General features: G+C 41.7%; 1 protein-coding gene and 1 long non-coding RNA gene across 2 annotated transcripts in view; both read right to left on the reverse strand.

The window, feature by feature from the left end:
- The window catches only part of LOC310996604 (protein NLRC3-like), a gene marked incomplete at its 5' end in the record, with an annotated part of 229,073 nt that overhangs the window by 65,923 nt on the left and 148,007 nt on the right, over positions 1–15,143 (reverse strand). The window lies entirely within an intron of this gene.
- LOC310997595 lies at positions 7,664–13,828 on the reverse strand. Its single transcript, XR_014595947.1, has 2 exons — positions 13,795–13,828; positions 7,664–7,853 (listed from the first exon to the last, which is right to left on the reverse strand). It is a non-coding gene; the product is annotated as an uncharacterized lncRNA (long non-coding RNA).

A 15,143-nucleotide genomic window follows, 5' to 3' on the forward strand; every position in this document is an offset into this window, starting at 1 on the left:
ACATAGGGGAGGGGGATCACAGTCAATGCCACTGCATTGTTTTCTTTCAATATGCTTTCGTGTGCATAGGCATTGTGATTAAAATTGTAGAAATTGGCTACTCACTTCAAAGAGGAGTCTGATGGCATGCCAGTCTTCAAATTGGAAGATCAGCCCTTCCATTCGTTCCTGTTCCGTATCTGCATCAGCAAAGGTCCACTGTATGTTGCGGCAGTTTGCTTCTGTGAGCCGGTCACCCCCAATGACAATGTCTGCGTAACCATCAGGACCCTTCGGTACGTACCTTCAGGGATGACAGGAGAAATTATATGGTGACTCAAGTCAGTGTGTAGCAGTCATTAGGATTTCTCATAACTGGGAAGATCATGGTGGTGCTGTTATGTATAAGACTTACTGAGCCTGAATGTGTCTCAGTATCTCCGTCAGCTCTGCCCTTTTGGTCTCGTCCTTGAACAGGAGGCCTAACGGGAACTGCAGGGACACAAAAGGGTATGTCAGTTATACAGAATCAATGTGTAGCAAAAAACACGGGAGAGAAATTCAAAATATGTTCAATGTCAGGAAAAATACTCACATCAGTGGATTGTTGTGCCATCTCCTTCGAGTATTGATGCGGCATGTGGCGCACCACAACATCTGACAAGGTGCTAAATGCAGAGAGGTGCTGACACATCATTCGGCTGCCTAACACTATAAACTCCCTGCGCAAAAAGTGTTGTGTGTCCTCTTCAGGTAGCGATGATCCAACGTCATAAATTGTGAGGTCCTTTGTTGGCTTTGCAGTCGGTAGATGATGGATTGGTATACGGTCTTGAACTGCTATGTGGTGTGTCCAGTGGATGCTTTTGTTGCCGTGTTGGCTAGATGGATGACGAGCCGAGACATAGAAGTCTAGGTTGTCCATGACAATTGTGTATGTTGGCGGGGGATGAGGCACTTCTAAGGGCATCACCACATCACAAGGGTCTGTTGGCATTTGTTGGACACCATTAAATTGGACCACCTCCTCTGTTAGAGAACACATTGAAAGAATAAAACACATTAAAACACAATCTTGAAATCAAACACAAAGCCCAACAGCATGCACATTTTTGCTTTTTGAGTTTCTCACCTGACAAGCAAAGATCCTTCATGCTCCTGAAAACTTCAAAGAGTTCGTCTCCCCCCTCCTCCACCTCCACAGCAGTCATGGCTCTCTCGTGCAATCCCTTCAGGTGCCTTACACCAGTATCAAATGTGTCAGCCAATTCCCTTTGCTTGACCATTGCACTCTGGTGAGTTGTGGACAGAGACATTTTGGAGAGCCGCTTGAATACTGATTTTTTGGCCCCCCCGTACTGTAGAATGCAGTTGATATAATGAGCAAAAGCAGACAGTTGGGGTTGTCTTCCTCTAAGTGCTATGGCAGCTGCTGTACAAGTGGTGAGAGTTGATTCTTTTGTGACCGTGTTGAGAATAGTAAACAGGAAGGGAGCAAGGCGTTTGAGTTCAGCCTCCAGCTTCTGAAAAGAGAAGTCACGCAGATCTTCTGGGGAGGACTTGAAGAGGATGAAGTCCTGCTTTCTGCTGCATACAGTCACACATTCCTCATTGATTGCACGTGTTATGCCACTTTTCACCTCTTCTGACAGCTCCTTGTGCTTCAAAATGTTCTTAGCGGCCGCTTTCCATTTCTTTTGCTGGAGGAGACTGACAATTGAAGCATTGTCAGGGTCCGCGGCAGTCGCCAGAGTTTTTGACGGGTATGTGGTAATGACCTGTAACACATAGATCATTTCTAATGATTATCAGAAGCATTTTGAGTACATTTTGATTACATTTTGAGTAGAAAGCAATTAAGCTATCCCTATTGAACTGTGAAGGTTGTTTCTGTAGTAGCTGATGAACCTACTTTGTCAGTCTGTGTAGGCCAAGTATGGTAGCTGGCTGTGGCTAATAATACAGTAATAGTTGTCACTATACACTTTGGCAGGTAACTTTTCCTATGGTATGTCATATCAGAGTACACTATATTCTGTTATATTCCATTATGCATCAACAGTTGGATGTCAAGTTCAAGAAAAAGCTCGGTTGTGTTTGATGACAAAACTGGACAGTACAAAGGCTCAATGGCTACTACTATCCCCTAGCCACAGTGGCTAATAAACTAAAAGGGTAGCCTGCCCTCGATCATAATCAACCACACTTCTGTCATCTTCGGTAGCATAATATATCAAACATCACAGATAACATGTCATACAAGTGCCGTGATAAACAGACTAGGCTAATGTGTGTTTTTACATTTTACTCACAGCTCATGTAACAGATTAAGGACAGCTCACCCGAGTGATGCTCTTCCGAGAGGAGCTAACAGGACCTCCAGGACTAGCCGAGCTTGGACGTCCTTTTTTTATTTTGCGTGGCGTTTTTGACGGTGTTGGCTCTCGTGGTCTTTTTTCTGTGGGGGCTTCAGAAGTGGCTCCGGTGGCTCCAGTAAACTCACTCTGCCATTCTCGAAAAACGGGCAGGTCCCGTTCGAGCCGCGTGAGAGTAGAAACACATCTCGGACACATTCTGTCTGACTGTCCGCTGTCCTGCGAGACAGTGAGGCCAATGTTATGGAGTCGTTCCGCTATCGACTGCGGCTTTGTCCTTCTATCAAACAACGTACTACAATGCGAATGCACCCCCGCCACTCGCATGTTAACTTTACATGTCCTGCAAAAGTCGTTCGTTGCCATTCCTCCATGTTTGTTTTCATTCTCTCGCGTCAGTGTTCAGTTTTCGTCGCATCACATACGTCAGAGGAAAGAGCTGTGTGATTGGTTTAAGCTTCGACACCGCCTATTCTGGCTTCGACCAATAGCAGACTGAGGCATTTGAAGGGGGCGGGTAAAGGATGCGCTTTGAGAAATGGATTCTCTTAACGTCTTGGCCAGACCCAATGCTGAGTATCAACATTGGAAAGTCGTGCCAACCAGGCTAGAGAGTCATTAGATTTAGCCGGTTCTGTAGGCATTGAACCTGAGGAAGAAAGAGCTACAACAAAGGGTGGAATGCGAAGACAATTCCCATTAAAATAAGCTTGGGCCTGTACAGTACATAAAGTACAAGGCATCACTGTTGATAAGGCTGTAGTGTGTCTTAAAAAAATCTTTACAGCTGGACAAGCGTATGTGGCTTTAAGCCGTGTGAGGAGTCTGTCAGGGTTAATTATTCAAGATTTTGTGGAAAAGGCCATTTACTGTAAAGATGATATTAAAGATGTCATTCATAGTATGCACCCCTTTCTTAAAGAGGATATTCAAAAATGCATATCAAGTCCAAAGAGTTTTAGTGTGTTTTATATGAATGTTCAAAGTTTGACTCGGCATGTAGCAGATGTGCTGATGTGTACGCAGCATTTGCAGCCTACCTGTATTGCCGTAACAGAAACGTGGCTTTCTGCAGACTCCTCATTAAATATGGTGCAGATCAATGGGTACAGTTTTAACCACTGTCCACGAAGTGTATCGTATAGTAGCAGTGATCCAGTGTTGAATGAATTGCAAGGACAACAACATGGTGGTGTTGGCATAGTATTGTGCTGAAAATGTGTCAGGTGACATCATTAATGTAGCAGATGTCAATATTGAGTGTTTGGTGTATCATTTGGTTAGTTTTAACATTCTATTGGCAATCATTTATCGCCCCCCATCATATCCCCTCTCGTACCGTTCCAATGGCCCGCCCACGGGCCGCGGGGGGGTTTTAAACAGGGAGGTGTCATGGAGGGTGTCACCAGTCACTTGACATACTCATGCCACATATCATTGGAAAGCTAAAACTCTTGTGATTAAAGATATGTCGACCATTTCAAAATATAATCATCACAGCAAAAATCGTAAAAAGGCGATCAACTCACGATTTGTGTCAGGGCAGGCTCAGGATCACAGGGTTTCCCCACAATCTTGGTGTTGTTAGATTCAGAAAAGTCCAGTAAATCCAACCCAGTAAAGTAATTAGTCCAAAACACAAGGTTGTACCGGTAGATAGCCTCAACCCGCTGCTGCGTCATATGAAATTACATATTGCATATCCAGTAAATCTGTTTATTTCTCCTCGTAAGTCCGGCTTATACATGTAAACAATACTCAAATCTGTTCACAAAATGGCCGCTGCACTCTGACCTTTCGATTGACAGCTCACTCGACCAATCAGAAGCATCCTTTCCCAGGCTCCTGCCTGCAATAGCGAATGAGGGGCTGTGTTGAAACGAAGGCCGTGCCTTACTTCAGCGCTGAATAACTTAAGCCAATAGGACTCAATTGGGATGGTCCCTGACTCATTGAATAGCCAATGAAATTCTGAAAAAAACGATGTGCTGCTTCACGGGACGCGAGCAAAGCTGACACGGCTATATCAGTGCGTAACGTTGCACACGGTTCACTTTCACGCGTGACTCCTGCGCGTAACCGTGCGCACAAGAGAACGGAGAAGAAGAGAGAGAAAGCTACTGGAAGAGAACTCATTTCTAGGTGAGAAATGCCGAAAAGTTTGGGGAAAACGAAATGTACAGCTGCACAAGCCTTGGAATTATGCACTCGGCGGCCAAGTGATGAGTCGGAGCAGGAAATATCGGAGGTCGACAGCGAAATTTCGACGGATGACTCGGTGGCAGAGGAAATGTTTGCTGAGGGAGAGGACATTACTCTCGACAAGTAAGTAGTATTTTTTTTTTTTTTTTACCTATTATAACTTATATTACTCTTACATGCAGATCTGAGCTCTGAAGAAACGTCAGTAGAAACGATAGTTTTTTTTTCTTTTCTTTTTTTTTCCCTCTTTATGTAACTCACTATACTTGTATGTGGGACCGCACTAATTACCAAAAGCATGTGTAATATAACACGAATAATCTGTACAGTCCCACAATAATGTATATAAAAAAAGATTACATTATTATGTGTATATTGTATTATTATGATTATATTTTGTATTATTTATCATACGGGGACACAATGGCTGTGTCCAAGATCACCCCCTACATAGCAGAGGTGGGAATTGCGGAGTCATCAAGTCATCTCTATGCCATTTATTTGTTCTGCTCAGTCACTGAACCAGGTGCTTACACTAATTTGTCCTGGCTGAAGAGCTGTGTTGATTGGACTCAGCTGGTTTAGTGCAGGAGCAGAACAGATACATGGCATGGAGATGACTTGATGACTCCACAATTCCAACCTCTGCTACATAGTGCACTATATGAGGGTGTAATGTATGCCATTTTGTAGAGTGTGGCTGACTGTTATTTCTTTATTTTCACATGATAGGCAAACATCTGAAGGAGACTCGGGTGAGGAATGGAGACCTGTGGGCAAGCGGCATCAAAGAGAGGAGCAGGACAGCAGCTCATCAGAAGAGGAGCAACCTCCCCCACCTTCAAAGCGACCCTCTACCACCCAGCAAACATTTTGACGTCTATTTCACGTCTAATTAACGTCAGTCAGGCAGGTTGATTCGACGTCGATCTGAGGTGCTCAAATGAAAGTTTTTCTGACGTCGGTGTTATGACCGACGTCATTTCGACGGCTAATAGACGGCATCATTTTACGTTGTTTCAACGTCGTTTAGACGACTTATCAACGTCTCACAGAGCAGGCTACTTCATGACATCTATCTCACGTCTAATTAACGTCGATCTAACACAGGGCTATTCAATTACAAATTCAGTGGGGCCAGATTTTAAAACCAAGACCTTAAGCTGGGCCGGACATTTTCAGCGGTCAATAAGGAGGTTATTACAAATGAGGGGCATTTTTAAAACCCAGCATTAGCTACTAAACAACTTAGTCTACTAGCCTAAACAAAAGAGAATAATAAATAAAATAGTAGTAGTAAAGATGTAGACTAGTTGTTAATAGCCTACTTTGAGTTGGAGTTTTTTTTAGGAACTAAAAGTTTCCTGGGGCCTGCTACTGTCCTCTGAGTTTCCACTGAGGTTTACAACAAGGGGTTATGTAAATCACTAAATGTAGCCTATAATCTTAAAATTAGGCCTAAAAATGAACACAGATTTCTTCTCTAACATATTTTGATTGGTCAAAAACAAGGAGCAAAAAGCCGTTTTGGGGAAAATTACTCTGGGAAAGTATTTGATTACAAATCATTCCTTTGAAAAGTAGCTATCCCAGTTCTGATTACTCCATTGCAAGCAGGCTAGTTGCCTTGAAATTAAATTATTGGTTACTTCATTCCCTCAAAAAAAAAGAAAAAAGGACAGCCTGCTGTCACTGCGTGGACGGTGCTCATGTGTGACTGAAAGGAGTGGAGAGACTGGTGGAGTATTAACCAGCCACCACGGTTTATTGTTGGCTGATGGGAGGGCTGAGGATCGGTCAGCTGCTCTCCACAAACACCGTGTCGTGCCACAGCGGCCTGGTGGGGAGTGTGAGGTCCGTCAGTCCCGGACGGACGGGGAGACTTTCTCTCGCTGACCTGTAGCACCACAGGACCACGGAGGGCAGCCTCGGCCTCGGCCGTCCGGACGTCCGCCGCGGCGAAGCCTCCCGCTCCGTGACGAGCGGCTGTGGCCCGACACGGTGTTTCTGGGGAGCAGCTGACCGACCGAGCCTCGGTTCTACCGGTAACTTTCAAAACAACGCACTGACTGGGTGGGTGGGTTGTGTGTTGCTAGGCTGCGTTGAGTGGTGCATTCACTGTCTGAACTACAGTAGGGATTTGGAGTTCTCGCAAAACGTGTTTCCCCAGAGACGTTCGTTTCCCTCTGTTTTTGTTTTGTTTTATTTTTTTGGGTCAACCACGAGCCGGGCCACTCGGACATTGGTTCGGGGCCGGATGTGGCCCGCGGGCCGCCAATTGAATAGCCCTGATCTAACAGGTTGATTCTACGTCTATTTGAGGTGCTTAAATGAAAGTTTTCCTGACGTCGGTGCCATGACCGACGTCATTTCGACGGCTCATAGACGGCATAAGTTCACGCTGTTTCAACGTCGTTTAGACGACATATCTACGGTTTACAAAGCAGGCTATTACAACCCATATCAATATTACGCCGTATAGACGACTTTTCAACGTCTCTACGTGACGTCTTGTCTACTTCACGTCGATCTTGGAGGTCGAGTCCACGTCGATATGAGGTGCTGAAATTTAAGTTTTTCAGACGTCGTTGCCATGACCGACGTCTTTTCGACGGCTATTAGACGGCATAATTTTTACATCAACATTTCAACTTTTGTCGTTTCGAATTGCAATATAGCTTACATTTCAACCTTTTTGTCTACACATGTAATGTATTGCATTTCAAAAGGTGTCTATAACTGGCATTATCATATCTAGAAATTCTATGAAAAGCACAGATCTTGTGCTGCATATCTTATGTGTAATTCTCAATGCTCTAATCTATACATACTTGAACAAACTTCTCAATTTTAGCAAAAAAAAAAATCTCAGGCTGCATTGACTTCAAAAAGTCAAAGACATCAAATCACATCAGCATTTTTGGAAAAGTGAACCTGACGGAAACTTTGATAGCAAATAAACCTGAAGGTTTAAAATATCCTTGTGATGTTCACCTAGGCTATACTGTAAAATACAAGTGGTGCATGGACTAATAGGTAGAATAATAAAAGGAAAGCATTCAGGACAAGATCTATTCAACTGGTTGTATTGAAAACATATAAACAAGTAAAACAAATATATTTATTAGAGAACAATTTTTTTTTTGTAAAGTCAGGTCATAGCCAAGGAGGCTTAACAGTCAGCGACGAGGATCTGCTCCTTCCCCCCGCTTCTGGCTGGCGCATGCTTTAGATGATTCATCATTGCATTCTCTATTTCCACATCTGTGGCCTTAATGCTCCATCTTTTCACAGCAGCTGGAGAGAGGACACAAGAAAAAAAAAATTATAGAGCACCTATTCAGATGTAAAATGCACTTTATAAATTACAGTAAGACTTTGTCCTGGGATTTGAAAGAGTAATGACATAACCACTTCTTAGACCCACACAGTAGCCTGAATCTTCTGATGGTTCCTTATAAAGCCTATAGGCATTAGTTACAAGTCATTGATTTAACCAGCATTAGGACTCTGGAGCTAAGGGACACATGGAGCAGGTTTGAGGATGGAATCCTTAAGAGTTCCTCTTTAACCATCCTGTTGTCCACCTGGGTCAAGGAAGGAAGTACAAAGGGAAAATGTAGATCATTCATGATGATCCCTGTTGTGCCCAGTAGGGGTCGCGCCGCCTGTGTGTATTTGTGGATGTTTGGGTTCAGTTGTTTATGCCTGCTAGGCTAAAAGTAAGTCTGCCACTCCATGCTCTCGGAGCTACAATAAAAATACACTCTTTGGAGATGATGTATGATCATTGAACTCACACACATACATGCGGAAGCATCTACAGGAAAGAAGGAATGACGAAGGGAAAGAAGGATGAAAGATAAAGGGAAAGATGGGAGGAAAGAAGGGAAGGAAGGAGGGGAGAGAGGGAGGGAAGAAAAATGGAGGGTCAATTGGATCAATAGAGGAGGAAGAAGAAGGAAGGAAGGAAGGGAAAAAGATTGTGGAAAGAAGGAAGGATGGAGGAAGTGGACAGATTGGTTCAATTTGACCCAGAAGGCCGACAGGAGAGTTAAGACCAAACCCAGATAAGTTTTTATTTAGAGCTGCACATTAAAAGTTCATAGACCTTTTCAAACTGCTGTACTGTCTTTGGGAACTGAATTTGCTTTGCAGGATCAATCTCGAATTAAATAAAATAAACAAAAATGGGATTGTTTGCATTAATCGCTGTAACACCAATGACCAAGACAGGGCCTCACTTGAAAGTTGAAGGGCAACTTCAGTTTATTTCAACCTGGGCCCTGTTTTCATATTTTTTTTCTGTATATGTGAGTGATGGATAATACTTTTATTGAGGTCGCTGCAGTATTGAGCTGGGCAGGCAGCCTGCAGCTAACGCTCTTCCATTGGGCAAGTGGCTCCCATCAAAGTTCGCCGTATAAACGGGCATTTTTTTTCAAACTAACAGGCTCAGATAGTTAACTGAACCTCTTTGAACCTCTGACTTTAATTATTAATGAATGAAAACATGAGTCCGTCTTGCGCGAGGTGGAAGAATGCTATGGTGCGCACGGAGGTAGTGTGAAAACCCTTCGCTTTTCCAAAACTCCTCGTTGTCCCTTTAAGTAAGGTAAAAATGTAGCATAGCCATGGAAAAATCATGTTTATTTCCTCTTTAATATGTCTACAGTTAAAACGGTCTTTGTTCGACTTTGTTTGACACATACCTGTTCATGCACTTTGTGGTGCAGTCTTTGACGTTCCTCCCCCCAACTCTTGACAACAAGGTTATCTGTAATGACAGAACACAAATGCTTTACCTTAAACAATACTTCTCTAATCCTGAAAAAAATATGAAAATCCAAAATTGTAATAACCATTGTTTCCATTGTTTTTTTTTTTGTTTGAGCTGATTTTCAAAGTCGGCCACATCATTTTCATTTTGAATTTTCTTTATGGTTATTTCGTGATCTTGGATAGTACACAGAGGCCTCAATCCTCTGGAGTTGGTCTTTGATGTCCAAGAACATCCCAACCACCTTCCTTTGGAATCCTGAATTGATAAAATAAATACAAAACACAACAACTACTGAGCCAAAGAAAAGCTTTTGAGATTATTCCAATATTGGTAATGACACGGCAACAGTGTGATTAACAAGTTTGACTTACGTTCTTGCGACATTGGGTATGGTTTTTTTTGTTTTGCTGTGAGACACAGGCAAAGCATAATTAGCAAAAATTTGATTTCTTAAAGATGCATTTATAATTATAAATTATAAATATTCATTAAAAAACAGAGTACAATTAAATGCTGGCAGAAGTCTTGATGAAAAAAGTTAAGTTTAAACTACTTTTCTTTTGACTTTTTGCAGAAACCCTGGGGGATGTGGTTTCACAGGAGTGAATTTTGCGTGGTGAACGCCTCACTTGATTACCTGCAATACAAAAGGACAGATTGCTGATTTAACAGGGCAAGACAACTAAATGCTGCTTCAACATCCCGGTCGGTCGCACTACAGTCTCCTGAAATCCTTTTGGAAACACTGCTGGCCCGTAAAATTAAAATGCAGATGACCAGTGAATAATGAGTCAAAAACCTGCAGACTGATCACTGCCTGAAGAGTTTGAAATTATAACTTAATCACATTCTTACAGTGAATCAACATCCATTAATATAAACTCTGTGTTCAGACTGTACAAAGCTGTGATTGTGGTATTTTTTATAAAGTAATAAGATATAGTAGATATCAGAGTTAATGTCATCATAATAGTTTAGTCACTGGTGACAGGAGACCAATTCCCCAAATATTGTGTTGGTCATGAAATCCCTAGAAATAGGGGAAATCAATAAGTTGATGCGTTTAAAAAAAAGTTTAAATATTTCAATTTCTGATATAAGTCAACTTTAACTCAAACATAAAATGTTGAAGGTGTTTCATTGTTCTACAATGAAAAAATGGGTCATGTTTGAACCTCGACATTATTCAAGGCTGAAATACCTTGCTACTTGACTATAATGAGGTCCTCGGGAAAATCACAGTATATCAATTACAGAGTGATAAAAGTCAATTGACTTGTGTTGCTGTGTGTCTACACTTTATGTGTCCATTTTAATGAAAAGACCTCTGGTGTTTCATATCCATATAGGTGCTAAATTTAATTTTGATAAGGCACAAGTAACTGATGAAAATTGTCATAATATTCAGACTTTATTCCTTTTACAATGTAGTTGACATGTAATTCCAAAAAACTTAAAATTATAGAATTGAAGGAACAAGCTTAGCACTTACGTCTCGGTGTCATTTCCTGGAGTGATGCAGCAGTTTCATCCATTGCCACATTGGGTGAGGTCATGATTGATACTTTGAGAAAAAGAAGCAAAAAGTTACCCGGCTGAAAGACACATTTTGAAACCATCTAACTGCAAACGTTAGATCGCTGCAATATCAATATAGCAATTTATATATGTGAAATGAAAATTCAGTCATCTACTCGCTGTCAAGCCGATGAGAAATATGTACGATGGGGGCAGAGCTTCAATTATTTATCCACTAAACAGAGAAAACTCTAAAGTGCAATTATGCGAGAAGCTGTCAGCCTGTGATACTCAAGCAGTGTTTTCAGGATTTCATAAATGCTTCAGCTTGATATCAATTAAATGACTGAATTTTCTGGTGGTGGCTGGTGAAAAACTGTAGATGAGCAAATAGTGTCCTGCGTACAAATACGAGCCTGTGCTCTAATAGCCGCCAGTAAGTACATATTTGGGGGGCTAACTCTTTTAACTGAAAGCACAGTCAAGACAGGGAATAGGGAGGTGGGAGGGACCGAGCTTCGACCGGAGGTAAACACCCACACATTTATCAATTTTGACCATTTTTAATTCAAGCATTACATGGCATCCTCTGTGGAAGACCAAATGTAGAAGGTGTGATAATAGTCAATAACTTTTAACACCTATTCACTTGACATGGTAATACATTTCTAGTTTGCCTTGATAAGAACTCACAGGTGGGTGTGGCACTGAATTGGCTGGACTGCAGTTCCTCATTTGTCGTTTCCGGACTCCCTAAATTACAGATTGTGAAAGATGACTCCAGCCATAATTACAACATTACAACTTCAAGCTTCATTATAAAAATAATAACCTCTCAGATTGTTGTCAATTGGTGTCGAAGTTCGTCTCACCCGACCTATGAAAAAGATCAGATTAATCATTCAAAACATCTCTGAAAACACTTGGAAAAAAATAACTATATATATATATATATATATATATATATATATATATTTACCCTTTGGGTCGTCCACCTGTACAGGGCTCAGGCATGGTGATCCTGTCATGGGCGAATCCCTAGTCAAAAATCTTGGTGATCCTGACAAAACATACATATACATACATAACTGCAGTTATAGAAATACACTACTCATAAAAAGTTAGGGATCTTTGGCTTCTGGGTGAAAAGTGAAAGTTAACACTACAGTGTTTCAAAAGGAGTTTAAATCGAACGCAACTGGACTTGGTTTTGTCCAGTTGCGTTCGATTTAAACTCCTTTTGAAATACTATGACCTGGACAAATGAGACAAACAAAAACTATCATTTTAGGTCTAAAAGAAGGAATGTGAAGATTTTCAGTTTAATCGCTCCTGTTTTGCGGTAGCTGCGTCTGTCCCTGCATCGCTACAGCAGGATTGAATGGGAGTGGATGCGAGTTCCGCTAGTTAGGCTGTTTACATCCCTCAAAGCCGCAATTTTTTTCCACAGACAGCGTCGGATGGCTACTCAAACATGCACCGAGAAGTTTATTTACTTCAAGCAAGCCGACATGCTTGTAAAACTAGATCTAATTCAAAGTCTCGTGCGAGACCCTGCTGCCTGCTACACCATGAACTCATCAACATTCACACCTTCTCCAGAACATTAGCATCTCCAAGCATCCCCTCCTCCCCCACCACTGCTCTGACTGTGAAATGCTAAGAACATGAGCAGGAGTGTCTTGAAGGTCCTGCTTTCTGTGACAAGAGGAAACTTCTCACAGAACTGAAGGAAGCTAAAAACTGCAACAGGGCTGTTTGACTACTACTCTTACCCAACATTGTAATATTGCAACAATGATAAAAAAAAAAAGTTATTTCAAAAAGTCTAGGGAATATCTTGCACAGTAATATACATGTTCTAGAGAATGTAGTAAAAAATATGGAGGGTATTTTAAGTACTTCAATCTGACATATTGATTGACAGATTAGATCACTAAATCCAAGTAATGTTGCAGGACCGAAAATTGTTTGACTTATTATTTTTGCAACAGTGGGTCTTCCAGGGTTAGAATCACATTTCCAGAGTAATCTGCCAACACTGTGGCTGCTGATGAAATGGTAACAGGAGATAGCCGAGCTCAGGAGAAGTTCAGGCCCACAGCCGTCCAGTAACCTCCCCCTCACAGCCAGCTGCATGTTGCCTCTCTGATTTGTGTGACAATGGAAGACCAATTGCCCACTTAGTGCAGACAAAAGGTTGATGGGTTTATAATGCTAATTCAGCTGCTTACTATTTACTTTAAACTTGTAGTACATGACACCACACATCACACATCCTAACACACATAAAATCCTGTTTAGTAGATAAACACATGAGCATCAGCAACATCCCTAATGATAAGGCTAATTCCCTGACCTAAGACATAAGGCATGCACTGAATACCTGCACAGCTGCAAACATCTTCCAAAATTATTTAAATCGCCTAAAATTAAAATTAAAAGAGGAATCTTTAAATGGAGATTCACAACGATTACATTGTGATCCAATATTTGACAGGAGGTATTACTAGCCTTCATTTCTGAATAAAACAGTGGCCAGCGCATAGGCCTGTTATCATTTCACATCACAAATCAAATCAAATGATGATTATGACCAGAAGTGCTTTAAGTGCTGCCTCTGGCGGTCAGTGGACATTCAGATGACATCAGAATGACGTTTGGCGATGAGAATTTGTGAGGGTCATACCCTGTATTTCAGTGAATGGGTGGAGTTACAGCAAAACATGGACACTCCCATGAGAAAGAGGGGGGCCACTCCAGCGGCTGGGATTTGAAGGGAAAACATAGGGAAAACCTAGGCCATTCAGCTGACTTTCAGCCTGGAGGGGAACTTTTGAACCGCTACTACTGTAGGCCCTGTGTATAACAAGAGCAATGATGGTAAAATCTTCACAATCATTCAAGCCCCCATCACCCTTAGTGTGTGTATCTTACCTGGTATGCGTCTCTTTATCACAGCAATACACCTGTAAAGTGAGATATTGAAAAGATAGTTATCAATACAGGCCTATGGGAGAGACAGAGACACAAAAATATAGTCCTGTTTCAGGTAGAGATAGCTAAATATGACATCATCAAGCTCAGTAACGTTAGTGTGTCATGATCTTAAAATGTTTGTCATACTGTTAGGTCATAGCCATGCATGTTGCTTATGATAAAAAAATAATGCAGTGATACAGTTTTCACAGCAGCAAACTTTTCTTTTTCTAAGAGGTTACTCTGTTTCCTTGGTATGAATTTGAATTTAAAATGTACATTTTGTGAACATATACTCGGTTTAACATCGATGCTACACTCGATGTATCAGGGTAGGCCTTGCTATTTCGCCTGCTAGCTTACTGTTAGCCGCCGCTCGGTTACGAATAACATGCAGCAGATATCTGTAACATTACACGATGCAGCAACAAAATCAGAACTTTAACATGTAACTCATGAACGTATAATGTCTTACCAAGCACATTTTCATTTTAAATTACACTATTTTTCGAAGCTCACCTTTCACACGCATCTGTGTCTTCTCCTCGCCGACTCAAAACTTCTTCTGCCGCCGCACCGCAGCTGAAACCAGGTGCGTTCACTACGCGAGGAAAATAGTTCCTTGATGGATGCTAGAATAACAAACATTTAAGCCCACCCCGCCAATACACTTGATGGTACTACATTGTTTTCTCCCATTCACAAACATATTTCCATCATTTTGAATAGTTTTTAACAACGTAAACCGATGCTGTCTAAACGCCATTGAAATGACGTCATCATCCGCCGGTCATCTCACCCCTCAGATAGACGTCATATCAACCCGCCTGCCCAACGTTAATCAGAGGTGGAATCTACGTCCTGACATGACTAGACGTTGACTGGATGTCTTCATCTCCACACAGCACTAGACAGCAGTAGATAGAGGAAATCATTCTTGGCAGTGTTTTTTTAGTTAAATATGTGTTATGTGAGATCGTATCCCCCCTAATGTTATCATGTCGAAAAAAAGTCTAAATAAAGTCACGTCGTGACGCAACGTCTGATGGATGTCGTCATCTGGACGCGGATTGAGAAAATGTTTGCTGGCAGTATTTAACCAATTAATCCGATCTAAAATGACTCATTATGTATGTCATATTTACTCAGATGTTATTTTATCATGTTGAAAAACTGTCGAATTAAGGTCACGACGTGATGCGACGTAGATGGGCAGCAGGAGATCGAAAGGCAGAGGACCAGGTAGAGGAAGGGGACGGGGGCGGGGGAGAGGTGTTGGTGCAGGAGCCAGTACCAGTCAAACGAAG

Source organism: Trachurus trachurus, assembly GCF_905171665.1.
Source record: "Trachurus trachurus genome assembly, chromosome: 14".
In the NCBI taxonomy this organism is placed as follows: Eukaryota; Metazoa; Chordata; class Actinopteri; order Carangiformes; family Carangidae; genus Trachurus; species Trachurus trachurus.